General features: G+C 43.2%; 1 protein-coding gene across 1 annotated transcript in view; it reads right to left on the bottom strand.

Annotated features, from left to right (window-relative positions):
• Positions 1 to 18,832, bottom strand: part of GPC3 (glypican 3) — a 791,583-nt gene that overhangs the window by 280,108 nt on the left and 492,643 nt on the right. The window lies entirely within an intron of this gene.

Raw genomic sequence — 18,832 nt, forward strand, 5'->3', positions numbered from 1 at the left:
AGGCCCCAATTACTATTGTTTGTACCCCTAAAAGGCTGAATGAGGAGTAGGAGGAGTATGGAACAGGCAGCACCCTCAAATCTTCAGAAGTATGAGATGAACCCCAAAAACTTGGAAAGGTGGATCTCACACGTACCAACACAAACTATCCCGCAATTTAATTGATCCCCAAAGGTTTTTATTGAATAGCGGAATAGGAAATATGATCAAAAAAAGTGTATGTATCTCACACGTACAGAAGCACACTAGGCCCCAATTACTATTGTTTGTACCCCTAAAGGCAGGATGAGGCGTAGGAGGAGTTTGGAACAGGCAGCACCCTCAAATCTTCAGAAGTATGAGATGAATCCCAAAAACTTGGAAAGGTGGATCTCACGCGTACCAACACAAACTATCCCGCAATTTAATTGATCCCCAAAGGTTTTTATTGAATAGCGGAATAGGAAATATGATCAAAAAAAGTGTATGTATCTCACACGTACAGAAGCACACTAGGCCCCAATTACTATTGTTTGTACCCCTAAGAGGCTGAATGAGGAGTAGGAGGAGTATGGAACAGGCAGCACCCTCAAATCTTCAGAAGTATGAGATGAACCTCAAAAACTTGGAAAGGTGGATCTCACACGTACCAACACAAACTATCCCGCAATTTAATTGATCCCCAAAGGTTTTTATTGAATAGCGGAATAGGAAATATGATCAAAAAAAGTGTATGTATCTCACACGTACAGAAGCACACTAGGCCCCAATTACTATTGTTTGTACCCCTAAAAGGCTGAATGAGGAGTAGGAGGAGTATGGAACAGGCAGCACCCTCAAATCTTCAGAAGTATGAGATGAACCCCAAAAACTTGGAAAGGTGGATCTCACACGTACCAACACAAACTATCCCGCAATTTAATTGATCCCCAAAGGTTTTTATTGAATAGCGGAATAGGAAATATGATCAAAAAAAGTGTATGTATCTCACACGTACAAAACCACACTAGGCCCCAATTACTATTGTTTGTACCCCTAAAAGGCTGAATGAGGAGTAGGAGGAGTATGGAACAGGCAGCACCCTCAAATCTTCAGAAGTATGAGATGAACCCCAAAAACCCCAAATATCATTCAGCTCTGCTGCAGGCCACAATTTAATTTTATTTAACCCAAGGCTGTATATTGAATAGTGGAATAGAAAAAAAAGTGTATGATTTCTGAAACCACTCAATATTAGCACATGTGAACTGAACACAGCAGTGTATGATCAGTCACTCAGCACAGCACAGCTGAAGGAAAAATGCTGCACACAGTGCCTGATAGAAAAATACTTTTCTCCCTCCTCCTCAGTGGGCAAAAAAGATTGTGTTCACTGCACCCCAAAAAGATTGTGTTCACTGCACCCCAAAAAGATTGTGTTCACTGCAGCCCACACACAGCAAAATGGATGTGGACCACTGACACCTGCCTATCTCCTATCCCACACCACACAGCAATATCGATTGTAGTTTGTAGAACACACTGTCTGACCCTAAAAATCAGCAGACTCTGTCCCTAAAAGGATTGATAAGATCGTAGATCGGGTGACTGCAACCCCCCCCCCCCCACACAGCCAATATCGATTGTAGTTTGTAGAACGCACTGTCTGACCCTAAAAATCAGCAGACTCTGTCCCTAAAAGGATTGATAAGATCGTAGATCGGTCACTGCAAACCCCACCCCACACAGCAATATCGATTGTAGTTTGTAGAACACACTGACCCTAAAAATCAGCACACTCTCTCCCTAAAATGCCTACAACTCGCCCTGCCTAACACACTCCGACCTGTCCCTCAATTCTATCCGGACACAAATGTTTTTTTTTTCCTGTCTGTCCCTAATCAGCAGCCAGCACCCCAAAAAGATTGTGTTCACTGTATCCCAAAAAGATTTTGTTCACTGCACCCCAAAAAGATTGTGTTTACTGCAGCCCAAAAAGATTGTGTTCACTGTACCCCAAAAAGATTGTGTTCACTGCACCACAAAAAGATTGTGTTTACTGCAGCCCAAAAAGATTGTGTTCACTGCAGCCCACACACAGCAAAATGGATGTGGACCATTGACACCTGCCTATCTCCTATCCCACACCACACAGCAATATCGATTGTAGTTTGTAGAACACACTGACCCTAAAAATCAGCAGACTCTCTCCCTAAAAGGATTGATAAGATCGTAGATCGTCACTGCAAACCCCACCCCACACAGCAATATCGATTGTAGTTTGTAGAACACACTGACCCTAAAAATCAGCAGACTCTGTCCCTAAAAGGATTGCTAAGATCGTAGATTGGTCACTGCAAACCCCACCCCACACAGCAATATCGATTGTAGTTTGTAGAACACACTGTCTGACCCTAAAAATCAGCAGACTCTGTCCCTAAAAGGATTGCTAAGATCGTAGATCGGTCACTGCAAACCCCACCCCACACAGCAATATCGATTGTAGTTTGTAGAACGCACTGTCTGACCCTAAAAATCAGCAGACTCTGTCCCTAAAAGGATTGCTAAGATCGTAGATCGGTCACTGCAAACCCCACCCCACACAGCAATATCGATTGTAGTTTGTAGAACACACTGACTCTAAAAATCAGCAGACTCTCTCCCTAAAATGCCTACAACTCGCCCTGCCTAACACACTCCGACCTGTCCCTCAATTCTATCCGGACACAAATGTTTTTTTTTTTCTGTCTGTCCCTAATCAGCAGCCAGCACGTTGATGTGTGCTCTCTCCCTGAACTAAACAGCAGAATGACGCCGCAGCGGCGCTGCCTCGAACTTATAAAGACTTGGTCACATGCTTCAGACGGCCAATCAAAGCTACTGATACATTTGTAGGCATGGCTGGGATGGCTTAGGCACACCAGTTAAACGCTTGTTGATTGGCTGTTGAAAGCCCGACATGAAAAGCGCGCCAAAGCATGCAAAACCCGGAAATAAAACGACCGAACGCGGATTTTTACCCGAATATACAGTAAAGTTTTCGGGTCCGTGTTTGGGTAACAAAAATCCAATTATTCGGTACGAACACGAATAATACAGTCCGTGTTCGCTCAACCCTACACATAATAAGTTGAAGTAAACCTAGCTCCATCGTATTCACCAAGCTCTGACTCTAAGGCTCCGTTCACACTGCTGCGAAGGCAAAGTCGTACAGCTTTGCCTGCGACTTTGCCCTGCGTCTTCCTTCTGGCTTGATCCAACTTGGATGCTATTTAGGAGCCTGCACTAGGGCTGAAATTGAACCCAAGTTGGACCAAAGTAGTGCAGGAAAGGTTTCTAAATTTGGACTAGCTTGTGTAATATCAGTTAAGGTGGCTCTCATAAGGAAACATTGAATTTGACATGTCATGCGACTTGGGCTCTCACAAGTTGGATCCCATGTGAACCGAGCCTAAGAGTGCTCAAGAGGATCCAGCACTGCAATGAAAGGACTAAGCATTACTCGCACATACCTTTAGATGTTCTCATATTAAGAGCTCCAAAATTCCAGGCCTTAAACTGAAAGGATCAACACTCATGCTGTCTGCCTACACAGTTTATTTGGTTGAAGTATAGTAGGCTTACTGCAAGCTGAAAAGAACTACAAAGGTTTGATTTGTTTTACAAATTAAATTTTCTGCTGTGATTGAGAGTACCAAATAAACCATTCACAAGTCTCGACATACACAGGTGGCGTGATGTGTAAAGAAGCAACCCCACCATTTCTATAGCTGCGCTTAGCATTCATCTACTAGAAATGGACTCGTAAAAGGTGAGGTCTTTCTATTCCTTAAAAAAAAAAAAAAATAATAATAATATATATTTGTTATAAAGCAGAAACCTCAGTTACACAACTCTGATTACATGCAATTGTGATGGTTTACTACACAGCTAAGCTTTTGCTCAGTAAAGGATTCATATTGTGGCTACGGGCTGTCAGTACAGTAATGATTTGTGAACATTAAAAGATCTCTATTTCATATATACATTTCCTCTAAATACAATTGAACAAATTGTTGGTCCTCAGCCAACTCCTTTCTCTTGACCCATGTGCATCTGGGTACAGAACTGAAAATACCAAGGCTAAAAAAGCCCCTTTTACTGTACTGTGTTTTATCAGAATAAAAACATGATGAAATCCAATATCCTTCATGCAACATGCCACAACTGCATAAACAATGGCAATGGAACTCAATTATTTCTGCAGTATGAGACCACTGTATCATGAAAGGCTACATGAAAACAGACCTAGCTATTTCCAAGCATACTCTCATACCAAAAAAATACAGTGTAAAAGCTAAAACAAGTTACGGTGTTCACTGCTTTGTGAAATTATAATAAAAAATATTGAACAGGAAAAACGAAAATTCATAGATGGCTGCTCAATGGAAGGGTTTAAACAAATGTCAAATGGTCAATGATTTACATAGCAACCTCTAAGTCAGTCAAGAGAAACCTCTATTAAATTCCAATACATGGTTTTACCCTTTTAAATAAAGTCACTTGATTAGAAGGACAATGGAAATATTGTTTTTAGGGGGTCCATATAAAGATTTCTCAGAAAAGAAGACCAATTATCAAAATTTGGGAAGCTATCCTCATGATTGGGAAACAGATACTAGAAGGCTTTATTTTTAATTTGCTTGATTAAAAAAGCAGGAAAATCCTCTCACTGAAACAAGTGGCCTTCAGACTTCTAGGGCACAATTTCTCAATCAATAGTACAATCACCATAGGCATTGCTGATGTCCGATTATAGGAGTATTTATGTTACTTCAAATGAACCTTCTAGTCATTTTGAGAGTAGATATCAGACGGCATATGCTTTTATGCCATGTTTGTTTACCAAAAATGCACCCTCTGTGTGCCTTTCTAATTTAGTCCCTGTCAAATTACAGTGACTACCTGAAATGGCTGCTGACAATAGCTTAACCCAGAAGTCAGACTTTTTATTAGCAAAGTTAAAAAAAACACACACACAATTTTTTTCTGTCTAGGCATTAGTGAGCACATACTAGTGCCTGCTCTTGGCAGGAATTTTATATCTAAGGCTGAGTTAACACCTAATTCAGACGCGGCTTACAGCAGGGGTCAGGTGCCGTTTTTTGTTTCAGAGACGAATCAGGCCTGAATTTTTCCCTAAATTTGGACCTGAAATGGAGCCAAAGACACGCAGACCCCTGTGCAATCTGCTCTGTGTGAACCGGCTCCATTGGCACACTCTCCTGTCACGCGAGTTGGTTGCGGGGAAACCCACATCCAATTCGCACTAGTGTGAACCCAGCCTTAAGGTTTAAAATGGCTGACCACCTAATATATAACCGCTTTACATTTTTTTTCTTGTTCTTTATTCTCTTTGTCACAATTTTCAAACAATTACATTGTTAGCATCATAGTGCAATGAACACTAATTGGCATTTCCTTTCATATATCAGTCAAACTGAAATAGGGATGGGCCGAACGACCCCCTGTTCGGTTTGCACCAGAACTTTCGAACATTGTATAAGTTCGGAACCGAATAGCGAACCCCATTGAAGTCTATGGGACCCGAACTGGAAAAATCAAAAGTGCCCATTTTGAAGGCTTATATGCAAATAATTGGGCATACAATGGTTATGGGGGCCTGGGTACTGCCCTGGGGGACATGTATCAATGAAATAAAGTTTGTAAAAAAACATGTTTTTTTTAAACGAAGCAGTGATTGATGATGCTTAAAGTGAAAGCATCAAAATAAGAAATAACAATAAAAATTAATAATTTTTTATGTCATTTGGAAGTTACTAAAGAGAATGTAAGTGCCACACAACCGGACAGTGACTCTTTACAAGAAAAATCGAGTTTTTGAGCACAGCTTGACCCATTCCCCATGGAAGGGCAACCAACATTAGACTCAACACTTAAAGACATTCGGATTACACTGCGGGGGGGCCCTGCTACAAGACATGGCCAAATTTATGCAGCAGACAAAGGTGGATATAGACATCCCTGGGGACAAAGTAGACCACATTGAAAACAGTCTGAGGGAATATGCTCAGGCACAAAACAAAGTGGTCAACGCACATGATGAACTGGCAGAAGACATTCAGGATCTAAAAATTAAAATGGCGGATTTGGACAACCGTTCCAACCAGAACAATGTTAAATTTAGAGGTATAGCAGAGTTGGTCCCAGCCACAGCCCTCCACCCATTCCTACAAAAAATGATAGCTGAACTGTACCCATTGATTACCCCTCATAAACAAATTATTGATAGAGCCCATTGGCTCCCCAAACCAGCATTCTTACCAGAACGGAGTCCTAAGGATGTCATAGCGAGGATACATTATTACCACACGTCAAGGACCAATTAATGCATTTTGCCCGCGGAAGAAATTCACTCCCTGAGCCTTATGCAGGGATTGCTCTGTACACCGATTTATACTAAGCGACCATTCAAGCTTCCAAAAACCTGAATACAATCACCAAAATACTCCGCAACAATAATATTCCTTACAAATGGAAATTTCCCACCAAATTATTATTCGGCAGGAATAACAAAACACATCTTATTTTCCATCTGGATGAAGGTCTTGACTTGATGGAAAGCTGGGTTCTTCTCCCGGAAGATGAAGAAGACATCCCTTCCCACCAGCACGAAACTGCATTGTGGCACACAAACCCTAACTAATGACACCTGGGCTCCTCTTGGACAGGGTAAATTGATAGACAACACTGCCCAACTCGTTGCCCTCAGAACGCTACATTGAAAGCTCCCCTGCAGTATTATGCAGTTCTTCATCAACTGGGATCCTGTACGGCTGGACACTATACACCTCTCTAGGCCCTAACTCACCACCCATTTCTTTTTGGTTTGATATTTTGTTCCTTGTTTCTGTTTATTTTTTTACCCCCCTCTTACGGATGACTCATAACCAGCTCAAAAGCTTACTAGACCTACTGAAGGACTGTGCTAATGTGAACGAAGCCCACTCAGAATTAGGAATAGACCGATATGTTTTTTTCAGGGCCGATACCGATATTTTGGCCATTGCATATCAGTATCGGCCGATATTTTGTACATTTAATGTTTTGAAAACTAAAGACAATTTTTGACACAAATCTGGTACTGAACATGTTAATTTTTGTTTAATGCTTAATGGCTGGCTTGCTGGCACCCTGTGGTGGGTGGCTAGCTGGCTGGCACCCTGTGGTGGGTGACTGGCTGGCTGGCACACTGTGGTGGGTGGCTGGCTGAAACCATGTGGTAGATGGCTGGCTGGCACCCTGTGGTAGGTGGGTGGCTGGAACAGGGGCTGTGGGTGGCTGGCTGGTACAGGGCATGTGGGTGGCTGGCTGGTACAGGGCATGTGGGTGGCTGGCTGGCTGGCTGGCTGGCACCCTTTCTGTGGGTGGCTGGCTGTCTGGCACCCTGTGGTGGTTGGGTGGGGGGCACAGGGGCTGTGGGTGGCTGGCTGGTACAGGGCCTGTGGGTGGCTGGCTGGCTGGTACAGGGCCTGTGGGTGGCTGTCTGGCTGGTACAGGGCCTGTGGGTGGCTGTCTGGCTGGTACAGTGCCTGTGGGTGGCTGGCTGGCTCACTGGTACAGTACCTGTGGCTAGCTGGCTCACTGGTACAGTACCTATGGCTGGCTGGCTCGATGGTACAGTACCTGTGGCTGACTGGCACAGGGCCTGTGGATGTGGGTGGCTGGCTGGCACCGGGCTGCTGTGGGTGGGTGGGTGTATGGCTGTGATACACTCGCGCGGGACTAGTCCCGACTCCAGACGAGGCTGTCCAAGGCGAGGGAGACGGCCTAAGAAGGCAGAACGACCCCACAAAAATATTGGCAATATCGGCCAGTTCCAGGGCCAATACCGATATATGGAGGAAAGTGCATATCGGCCCTCGATATATCGGCCTTGCCGATAATCGGTCTATCCCTACTCAGAATATCACATCCCTTCTCCTCTCCACAATGGTACTTAAAATACTGTCACCTAAAACTAAGGGACTTAATACTTAATGGCCGTATAAACACAGGGCACATTGGAAGGAAGCTCTAAATCACCATAGTGACATCTTATGTGTACAAGAGACACACTTTTCTGTTGCAAATCCACCAAAGTGTACAAACAAGAGCTTTCCTCAGGTGTTTCAATCCTACCACCAAAAGAAAAAACAATATTAGTATTAGTAGGTCAAAGATACAGTCTCAGTTAACCTACTAGACTTGGTACTTGACAAGGAAGGAAGATTCATTATTCTGGTCGCTGAGATCAACAACGTCACATATACTCTTCTAGCCCTATATACACCAAACCCCCATCAATGCCGCTTTTTGAAGAAAATGCTGGAAAAAGCATGCAGCTTTAAAAAAGGCTACCTGCAGATCTGCGGAGACTTTATTGCCCCTATGGACTCAGCAATTTACTCCACAGCAAAATACCCCAACACAAAGACAGACCTTAACTATTTGAAAAGAGAAGGAAGGGACAGTTTGTATCTCTCCCATAAAAAAAAAACAGAACTTTAGAGGAAGCAATGTTGCCACTGAGATGAGCACACACATGTAAATTTAAAAAAGAGAAATTTTTTTATGTAAACATGATTAAAAAAAGGTCTACGATTAAGAAATAAAAATATGTCCAAGTTTATAGTCCAACAGCCTCAACTGTTACATGACAGTATTTTTGTAAATACATAAAGGTCCAACGCATTTCGCAGTACACTTTCTCTGCTTCTTCAGGGAGCTTTTGGCATGTATCAATTTATTCACAATCCACTATACGAAGCTCCAAGAAGCACATGGCACGGCCTAAGTCAAATAGTGACCAACTGACCCCTGGTAAAATACCAGGGTCAGGTCTAATAAACACTGGACCATATGTATGATATTTGAGCGGAACCAGAGTGTTGCAACGTAGCTTCAATATTGCCTATGCAGATGTAACAAGAAGAGCCACTGGAGCTCCCCCCGTCGCCCTGTGCGGGCATATCATTGGCTTATCCCATTCTTTTTGGCAAAAAAAATGGTTTAACAAAGGGCTTAAACTTCGTAGGTGATATTACACAGAAACTCCTTACCCCAGGATGCCTATGGAATTAACCAAATCCACTACTTCCACCTACCCAGTGGCTGCAAGGTGAAAATAGCAATCCCTAAATCAATTTGGCAATATCTTACGGGCAAAACTCCATAAACAATATGGGGTATGTCCTTCTTTTACTCTGTTCTAACCAATAGCCCAGACATGTCTAAAGAACCAGATATGCTAAGTTGGGAAAAGGAATTGGGAAAATCCTTCTCATTGGAACAATGGAGGAGGGCTATCTATATAAGTTACTGTGTCACCTCATGCAAAGACCACTGGGACTCCTTTAAAAAAATCTACCACAAATGGTTTTTGACTCCTAAACTATCAAAGATCTTTCCTGCTACCCCTTAACCTACGCATGAGGGTGTGTACGCAAACAGGTAACGGATTCCATATATTGTGAAAATGTGCTTACATCCAGCCATTTTGGTCGAAAGTAGCTGACTTAATTGGAGAGATTATAGGGGACAAAACCACTAATAAACCAGAACTGGCACTTAATATAGGAATAGATACCTATCCAAAACCGCTTAGAACAGTTATAGCACAAATACTGTTCGCAGCTAGAGTAACCAATACGAGTTTTTGTAAATCCCCTTCTCCTCCCAAACTAAAACAGGTAATAGCACGACTAAAAATATACAATATGAAAAACTTTTAACCCTTAAAGAGCTTAATTTTTTTTATTCCTAAAAAAATTGGAGCCCATGGCTGAATCATCCTAAAGCCTCTGTAAGTCTCTTACTGTAACCCCATTTCCTAATGATTATCGGGCACCTCACCTATTGATTTTGTATTACATTAGTACTTACTATTTTCTAGTTATGATGGTATATGTTTGATTATTTCAGGGTTTATTTCATAGCCTCAAGGCTCTCCTGTTTTTTTTTTTTTTTATTATTCCATACTCCTGTTTTTATTCTGACAATGTTCTTTTTATTAAGCTTATGGGGTTGCTGGCCCCTACCCTGTCACAGTTTGTTCCCAAATGGGGAGACAGGTTGGGATTAGTCAACTACTATCGAATGACCACTAACTGGAAGAGCTTTAATTTGATAAGTGTTTCTAACAACATTATTAGCAATAATTTCTCCGCTACCTCCATTCCCCTTACTGCTTCCTTTTATTATAGTATTGTTTTTAATGTACTTACTGTTCAAGGGGTCTACCTGGAATGTCATTGTATGCTACCATATGCAAAATTTCTGTTTGTTATTCTTATATTTTATGTAAAAACCTTCAATAAAAATATGGTTTAAAAAAAAAAAAATTGAAATGATATTCACCTGTCAAACAGGTATTGAAAAATTGGTCTTTGGGTGTCTGTGGCGCCTTCACACAAAAACCCTATAGAGGTACTCTTGATGAAAACAGGAAATGCCATTGCTGTGAAAAATGTAAATGATATGCAACTGAAAAACAGGTGCAGAAAAATTGGTCTTTTAGTGTCTGTGATGCCTTGACCTTAAAGGAAAATCACGAGATCAAAAATTGAACAAGACCATCAACTAGAACCTCACAAAGGCAAATTCAACAGTCCCAAACATGTGAGCCACTGGAAAAGGTTTGTAGGAGTGAGACTTAATAATGCCAGGAGGGGAAGTGGCCATCAATCAATTAAGGTCAATGAATATATAGCTATGAAGTTACTGGGCTATCCTTTATTATTTTCATTATTGGTTATTTTTATTGTTGTATATTTTTTGTATAAATAATTGTTGACACACTTTTTCATTTTTCTTGAGCTGTGAAGGGACACACTGTACCTGGAGCCTATCTGGTTCTTCTCTCTTGGCCTACACGTCTCCCTGGGCGAGTATTTAGGTTCCCACAGTTGTTTTGGCTTGGCAGTTTGCACTCCATCCACATGATGGCAGTGCCTCTATGCCCTTGGTCTCACTGCGGGAATGAACAGCATCCTGGTTGGCGCCGCTCGGCGGTCTGCACATGCACCGGTTGACACGTGTGCACTCTGCACCTTTGATCAGTGACATCATCAGCCCGCCGCCACGCTGCGGCTAGCGTGAAGCACTGATTAGGAGGCAAGCTTTATAACAGGGAGACCAACACACTCCCCCCTCAGCCTACACCCTGACCAGAATCAACGTTGTATCTTGGGAAGGTTAGCGTTACCACTTCAACATTACTCTTTTCCATTCATCTATATGGCAGTCCATGTTCCCTTATGGGTTATTTCTCTTTAGTTGTAGATCAGAGGGATCCCTTGCCTAATATTGGACTGTGTACACTATCTCTTCCTATTGAAGAATCGCCTATACTTTAATAGGACTTTTTTTATCTTCTAGGGAAGTGTGGCAGCTGTACCTTTTGGATGTAAACTGGAAGTTTGGAGGGCTGATGGTAATTTTTTGTAACATTACCCCTGTGGTGGGTCAAATACCATAGGCATCCCCCCCCCCCCCTTTTGGTGATCCTCAATTTTTTTCCTTTTTTTCTTTTTCTACCCTGTGGGGTATTTACCTTGGATTCCCTTTGGACATCTAGTTGAGTCTATATCTGGGTTCTGATAGGATTCCACAGGTATGTGTAGTGCCTGCAATCCAGATATATATTTGGATGAGCTTCTCCTTGATAAATACTCTTATATCCTACTATTTATATAAATTGGCATTATCATTTATATTACTTATTTCCTTTAGCTTGCTTCCCATACTCCCCCCGAAGACTGTTTAGGGGCCTATTCCATCTGAAGAGTTCTTTACACAGTGTTTTATTCCTTTTTATTTCCAGCTTGGGGCTCTTATGGTAATTTTGTCACGATAGGGTGAATTCTCTCACATTGGGCTAATTATGTCCTCTGTGATAGAGACTGTGCACCTATAGGTGGTGATGATTATCCATCACGTGCATTTCTGTATTTGATTCCATCACATGAGTTGTTTATTAACATACGTTCTCTCTCTAAATAGATGATACAGCTTACTCTGATCACATACTCCTGAAGAATCAGTTTAATCTGCGAAACATATTGAGTACGCCATGATTCCCCCATTTCCAAGAGCTCCCCCGGCTAGGGGCTGCTGTGGGGGCATGGTTTCTATCTACATTTAGCTGTATAATACGTCAATGTGATATGACAAGGAATTTGTTATATGGATTTTTGTCTGTTGTTCCTTTTATTAATGTATGTTGTTGTCAAAATGTACACGTTTTAAACATTATATTTAATAAATGATGAATTTTTATCCATTGTATTTACTGTTCCAATAGTACCATGAAAGTCCTGTGTGCCTCACACATTTAGCCCATTTTTCCACGCCCTACATTAGACTACCTCCTTTGGTGCCCTTCAAAGATGAGACCCCTGATTCTTGCTCGAACCCCCTCTCATTCATTTTCTTTATGTGATTCCCTCAGGAAGTACAACAAGCTGATCTCCCCTATCAAGCCATTAGATATTTAGATATCCAGGCCTTCAAGTGGTGGCTAGATAAAGGGTTATACAGAATTGGTCACGTTTTTATCCTTTCTGGTCCTATATCAGAAGCATACTGTTTTAGCAAACTTGAGATGCCGACCACAGAGAGGATTAGGTTCGCTCAAATTTCTCACTTTCTACATAAACTCTGGAACACAAAACCTACTCCCCCAACTGTCACACCTTATGAAAGCTGATGCGGACAACCCATGGAGCGGAGGTGTGGAATTTCAGTTATATATAACTCGCTTTCCTCTGACCAGACCAAAACTCCCTACATGGTAGCATGGGAGAGTGATTGGGCTTGTGAGTTATCCACTGAAGAGTGGCATAGGTGCTCTGTAAGGGCTACCAAGGGCATCTTGAATGTAACGCTTGCCAAAGCCAACTTGAAAGTCATGATGCGATGGTATCTTGTTCCTACAAGACTGGCTGAACTCTATCCATCATCTGCCCTGACCGGTTTCTGAGGATGCAAACTCAAAAGTGACATGCTACACACATGGTGGAGTTGCCCTATAATAAGAAGCTTCTGGAACAAAGCATTTAACATGCTACGCAAAGTCACAGGCATTCCTGCCACTAAATCTAGCCAAATTGCCCTGCCTAACTTCCCAGTTGTTCCTGCCCCTAAAAACGCCCAACATCTTATTCTATTAATTTTAACAGGTATTAAATTAACCATTGCTAGTTCTTGGAAACAAAACTTGCTGTCCTTCGCAAAAGCGAAGAGAAAGATTTCCTGGATTACGACCCAAGAAAAGATGGTCAGCAAACTGGAAACCTCCTCTGACAAATTTTGAAGCGATTTGGGAGCACTGGGCACGATATATGAACATTTCAATCTCCTGAGAATCCCAGCAATCCCCCCTTGTCAAAAAAAAGTATGATCCCCCCCCTCCCCCCCCGGTCTACCCTTCCTGCAACTTGCTCTATTTCTTTTCCCTTAATTTCATCTCGCTCTCTCTATTTCCATCCATCCATATCTGCTCCTCCTTTATTTTCTCCTGCTATCTCCTCCTGTATACTGGGGGTTATAAAGGATAGACTCAACGCAGACGTCAGAACTGGATATATTTCCCTCTATTGACTCTTTACTTCTTCGTTTTCTTTACTACCCTTGATAGTACCCAACGCCAAGCGCTGCTTAACCCATTTTTGTAAAAAGGCCAAAACCCTAGCTATAGAAAACAAGCGAGGGTGCAGTTGCAGTGATTCACACCAAGAAATGTACGATTTCCATGTACAATGATAAATTTTCCTGGAAGTGAACTTCCTGGCCTTCAAAAGAGTCAGAATCACAGAGTCAGAGAGACCTCTATCCTTTAACACCTTGCCTTCAGCGGCCAAGGCTTTAACGCCAGCGACCGTAAAGCAGGATGGAAGATCGGTCCTTGAGATAGTAGATCTTCCATGGAGGATCCACGACCATTTTTACCAGCTCCGTGTACCAAGACCACCTAGGCCACTCTGGTGCCACCAGAATGACCGGAATGCCTTCCATCGCCACCCTGGGAAGAAACCGAGGCAGGAGAACGAGCAGAGGAAAGGCATAAATCAGCCGATACTGGCTCCAAGGAGCCACCAGAGTGTCTGTGGCGTCGGCCAGAGGATCCCGAGACCTGACCACAAACCACTGAACTCTCCTGTTGAGGCGGGACGCAAACAGATCCACGTCCAGGGTCCCCAAACCGGACACACAGGAGATGAAACCCCTCCGGATGAAGGGACCATTCCCCTTTATTCAACACCTGACAACTCAGGTAATCCGTCTGCCAATTCCCCACACCAAGAATGTGGACTATGGAGAGAGCCGGAACATTGGCTTCCGCCCAAATCAGAATCTCGGCCACCTCCTTGGTCGCCAGCGCAATCCTGGTGCCACCTTGATGATTGCTGTAAGCCAGAGCCGTGGCATTGTCCGGCTAAATCTGAACTGGAAAGCCGTGTAGCCGAGTCCAGTGAAGCAGGCAGAGCTTGATCACTCTCAGCTCCAGAATACTGATCGGCAAGGACGACTCCTCTGACGCCCAAATCCCCTGGGCACAGAGCTTCCCCAGCACTCCATCCCAACCTGACAGGCTGGCGTTCGTGGTGAAAATCAAAAAACGTGCTGCGCCAGAAGTGCACAAAAATAATAAGTGATTAATGAATCAACAAGTGTTATCAACAAAATATAGTGTCCATCATATGTGCTCTGATGAAACATAAATGTTCATATAAAGTGCTCCAAAGTAATGATTAGTATATCCAGGTGATGACAGGACAGCCTCAATCCTTTGTGAATCAAGCAGGAACCACCAGTGTGTGAACTCCCTCCACCAGTAAGATTGGCCTCTCACCTTGATACCAGACCCAAACGGGCCAGCATGAGCATATCAGGGGATAAACAGACTATCACAGGTAACCTCTCCAGCCTTCACCTCCGGGGGTCGCCAGGACATAAAATAAAGATAAAGCAAAGATCTAGTGCTCTCTGAATGTAAATAATGACCTTTTATTGAGCATAAAGGGGTGACTCACATTTGTTGGGCACTCAGCCGTGCCTGCTGTTATGGCATTCAGTGTTAGAGAGTAGCACCCGAGCGATCGGCGTCAGGCACGCAGGCTCCGCCTCCCTATACGCGTTACGCCTGGAGCGTGGGCTCCGTTTGGCTTCTTCGGTAGGGGCGTTCGTGGTGACCACCGCCCAAAAAAACGTCAGAAAGGACTTGCCCTGGCACAGGACAGGAGACTGGAGCCACCAAGAAAGAGCCTCCTTTGTAAAATGGCTCAAGAGAATCTTCTGGTCCAATCACCGAGGATCTCTTTTCCATTTTGGCAGAATGTCCGTTTGCAAAGGTCTCGAGTGAGACTGAGCAAACGGGACTGCTTCAAAGGTCAAAACCATCAGACCCAGGGCCCGCATGCAAGCCCCCAAGGAGGACTGATCAGTCTCCATCAGCAACCTGACAGCTTTTTGCAGCTTCTGAAGTTTGTCCAGGGGGAGAAAGACCCTCGCCAAGGCAGAGTCGAGAGTCAGCCCCAGATAAGTGACCCGTACTGATAGAGCCAAAGCAGATTTTTTTAAATTGATCATCCACCCGAATTCCTCAAGGGTCTGAATCATCATTGAGACATTTCCCAGCAGATTCTTCAGTGGGAGACTGCTGGCAACAGGAGATTGTCCAAATATCCCACAATTGAGATACCTCGCTGACATAAGGCCACCACAGGGGCCAGGACCTTGGTAAACACTCTGAGAGCCGAGGCGGGACCAAAGGGTAACGCCAAAAATGAAAAGTGCTTCTCTGCCACTGCAAAGCAGAGGAATTGCTGGTGTCCCTCGAAAATGGGGACGTAAACATACGTATCTTTGAGATCGATGGAGGGCAGAAAATCCCAGATTCAATGATGCCACCACTGACCGAATGGACTCCATTTAAAACTTCTGCACCCGCACAAATCGGTTCAGAGCCTTGAGGTACAGAATTGGGTGCACCTTGCCGTCTTTTATGGGCACCATGAAAAGGTTTGAATAGAAACCTTGAGAGCGTTCCTGTGGAGGAACCAGCACAATCACCCCTTGTGCCAGGAGATCTCGCACAGCCTCCCGCAGATCCTTCAAACACTCTGGAGACAGGTGAAGATTTGACTGAAAAACCTGTCCCCTGGCCGGGACCAGAATTCAATCTTGTACCAGGAACAAATAAGGTTGCGAACCCATTCGTCCTAAATAAAGGAAGTCCAGGATTCCTAAAAGAAGCGCAGGCATCCCCCCACCCCTGAGATGGGGGAGGGTGCCGCTTCATGCTGAAGAGGACTTGTCAGCAGCACCTGACTGACCAGCCTTGGGCTTGCCCCAATGCTTTTTCGCCCCTTCAAAAGCTCTGAATGGCTTACCTTTTTCTTGCCACCTGGAGGCACGTAAAAACTGCTTGTGAGCAGAAAAAGAAGGACCCCGCTTAGTACGGGGAGTCTTACCCTTGGAGGATTGAGGAAGAAGAGCCAATATTTTGAACATTCAAAGTTTTGCAAAAAAAACACAATTTTTTACACAAATCTGTTACTGAACATGTTAATGTTTGTTTATTAACATTTTTAACATTAAGGGCTCGTTCTTCACACCTTAACTGCATGAAAACTGATAGGAAAACCGCACTTGCAGGAACATCAGTTTCACATCATCTGATTGTGAATGATGCATAAACTGCTGCAGTAGTGCACTCACTCACTGCAATAATTTTAAATCACTACTGCAGTACAGTCAGAGCAAAACTGCTAGAAAAAAAGCTAAACAAACAGCTAGACAGTGGATTGGAGTCAGTGGACTACCGCTGCAGTAGTGCACTCTCTGCAATGATTTTAAATCACTACTGCAGTCAGTGCAAATTAAACTGCTAGAAAAAAAGCTAGACAACAACAAACAGCTAGACAGTGGGTTGGAGGAGTCAGTGGACTACTGCTGCAGTAGTGCACTCACTGCAATGATTTTAAATCACTAACCGCAGTCAGTGAAAAACTGCTAGAAAAAAAGCTAGACAGTGGGGAGTCAGTGGACTACTGCTGCATAAAAAATAATTTTAAATTGCTACTGCACTACTGCAGTGACTGCACTGCAGTAAGGAGTTAAAATTATTGCAGCAGTGAGTGGTGCACTACTTTAGTCCACTGACTCCAATCCACTATCTAGCGCAGTCAGTGCAAAACTGCTAGAAAAAAAAAGCTAGACAAAAGCTAGACAGTGGAATGGATTGGAGTGGACACTAGTACTATACTACTACACTTTCAATACTCCCAGTTAAGTAGAACAATATTAAAGTGCAGAAAGCATAACATTTCAGCATGTTCACCAGTTAAATGGCTTCTGTGTTTTTCATAAATTGCTGCCACTTCACTAAAAACGCTCTTGGAAAGAGGAGCAGAAAGGTATCTTCTAGCATGAGATGCTAGCAAGTCTTTTGTAGTGTGCCTCATTTTCTTTCCACCACTGAAGAGGATCACCACTTCTTCTGTCAAATACTGGTTACTTCAAATAGAGATGAAGTTCATCATCCAGGCTCATTATTTCAGATTCAGAAGAATCCTCAGCGTGAAGCCACAATAAAACACTGAAAATGTCATGATCAATATTCGACCACAATGATGAAGATTCTCTTCTGTTCATTGTCGTCTTTTTGGACATTTTTCTGTTTTTGCAGCATGCTGCTCTTTCAGATTATAAAAATGCTGTTCTGGACTTGTCTTTTCGGCAGGAACCTCCTGCACCTCCTGTTGAATATCTTCTGTCAGCCATTGTTTTGCCTTGGCCAATACATCATCAGAGGAGAAAGCATGGTTCTTGTATCGAGGATTCAAAAGACTTGCCAGCACTACATTTTTAATCTCTTCATGCTTCTCAAAACATTTATCAATCAATCAAAGCTCTCTGGCTTGACAGACCATCATTTGAAAGTTGGAGGGTGTTGTGTGCCATGACACTGAGGTCTGACATATCAGCAAGCCTCATTCCTTTCCGCATGTTTGCTCCGCTGTCTTGAAGGAGCACAAGCATCACTCGGTCTTTGGTGATTCCCCAATCTTCAAGCATGCCTAGAAACATTTCTCTACTGTACTCCCCGGTGTGGGATCCTTGCATCACTTTTGCATTCAAGACCAATTGAATTTTTGTCCATCTGGTGTGGGATTCTTGCATCACTTTTAGATTCAAGACCAATTGCATTTTTGTCCATCTGCTGTCAATGAAGTGGCATGTAAGATTCATTAGTGACTCTGTTTGCCCTCCTCCTGACCAGCAGTCATTTGTGAATGAGAGTGAGTTTCCAGCATTCTCTGGTTGCAGCATAGCCTTTACTTTCTCAATGACCTTTTGGTGAACCTTTCCCAGCATTTCGGTTCGATAATACTTCTCACTCTTCAGTGTGTACCTTGGCTCAAGTATGGACATCAACCGCTTAAATCCTGAGTCAGACACCATTGTAAATGGCTGGTTATCAGTGTGACCATCATCTATGTGAATACTCTGTCCAGCAGTTGGGATCTTCCATCTGAATCTAGACAGTAAGGATCTAGATTATCCAGTGCGAAGCCCCAGCCAGCATCGTTGCTTGTAGATCACCAGGAAAATTCTTCCCTGAACACTAGCTAGCAAGTGAATAAAGAGAAATAAAAGAAAATATTCTGAAAAGAATAAATAAACTGAGACCGGAGTCCCAGCAGGAAACCTAGGTCCTACTCCTTCTCTAGGCAGAAACAAACTGATGCGCTGGGCTGTGTCTTTGGGGGTTATGTCTGGAGGGACAGCCCTGTGGGCGTGTATATGTAAAACTTTGTACTAACGTACT

This window comes from Pelophylax lessonae (assembly GCF_965119305.1).
Source record: "Pelophylax lessonae genome assembly, chromosome: 7".
NCBI classification, from domain to species: domain Eukaryota; kingdom Metazoa; phylum Chordata; class Amphibia; order Anura; family Ranidae; genus Pelophylax; species Pelophylax lessonae.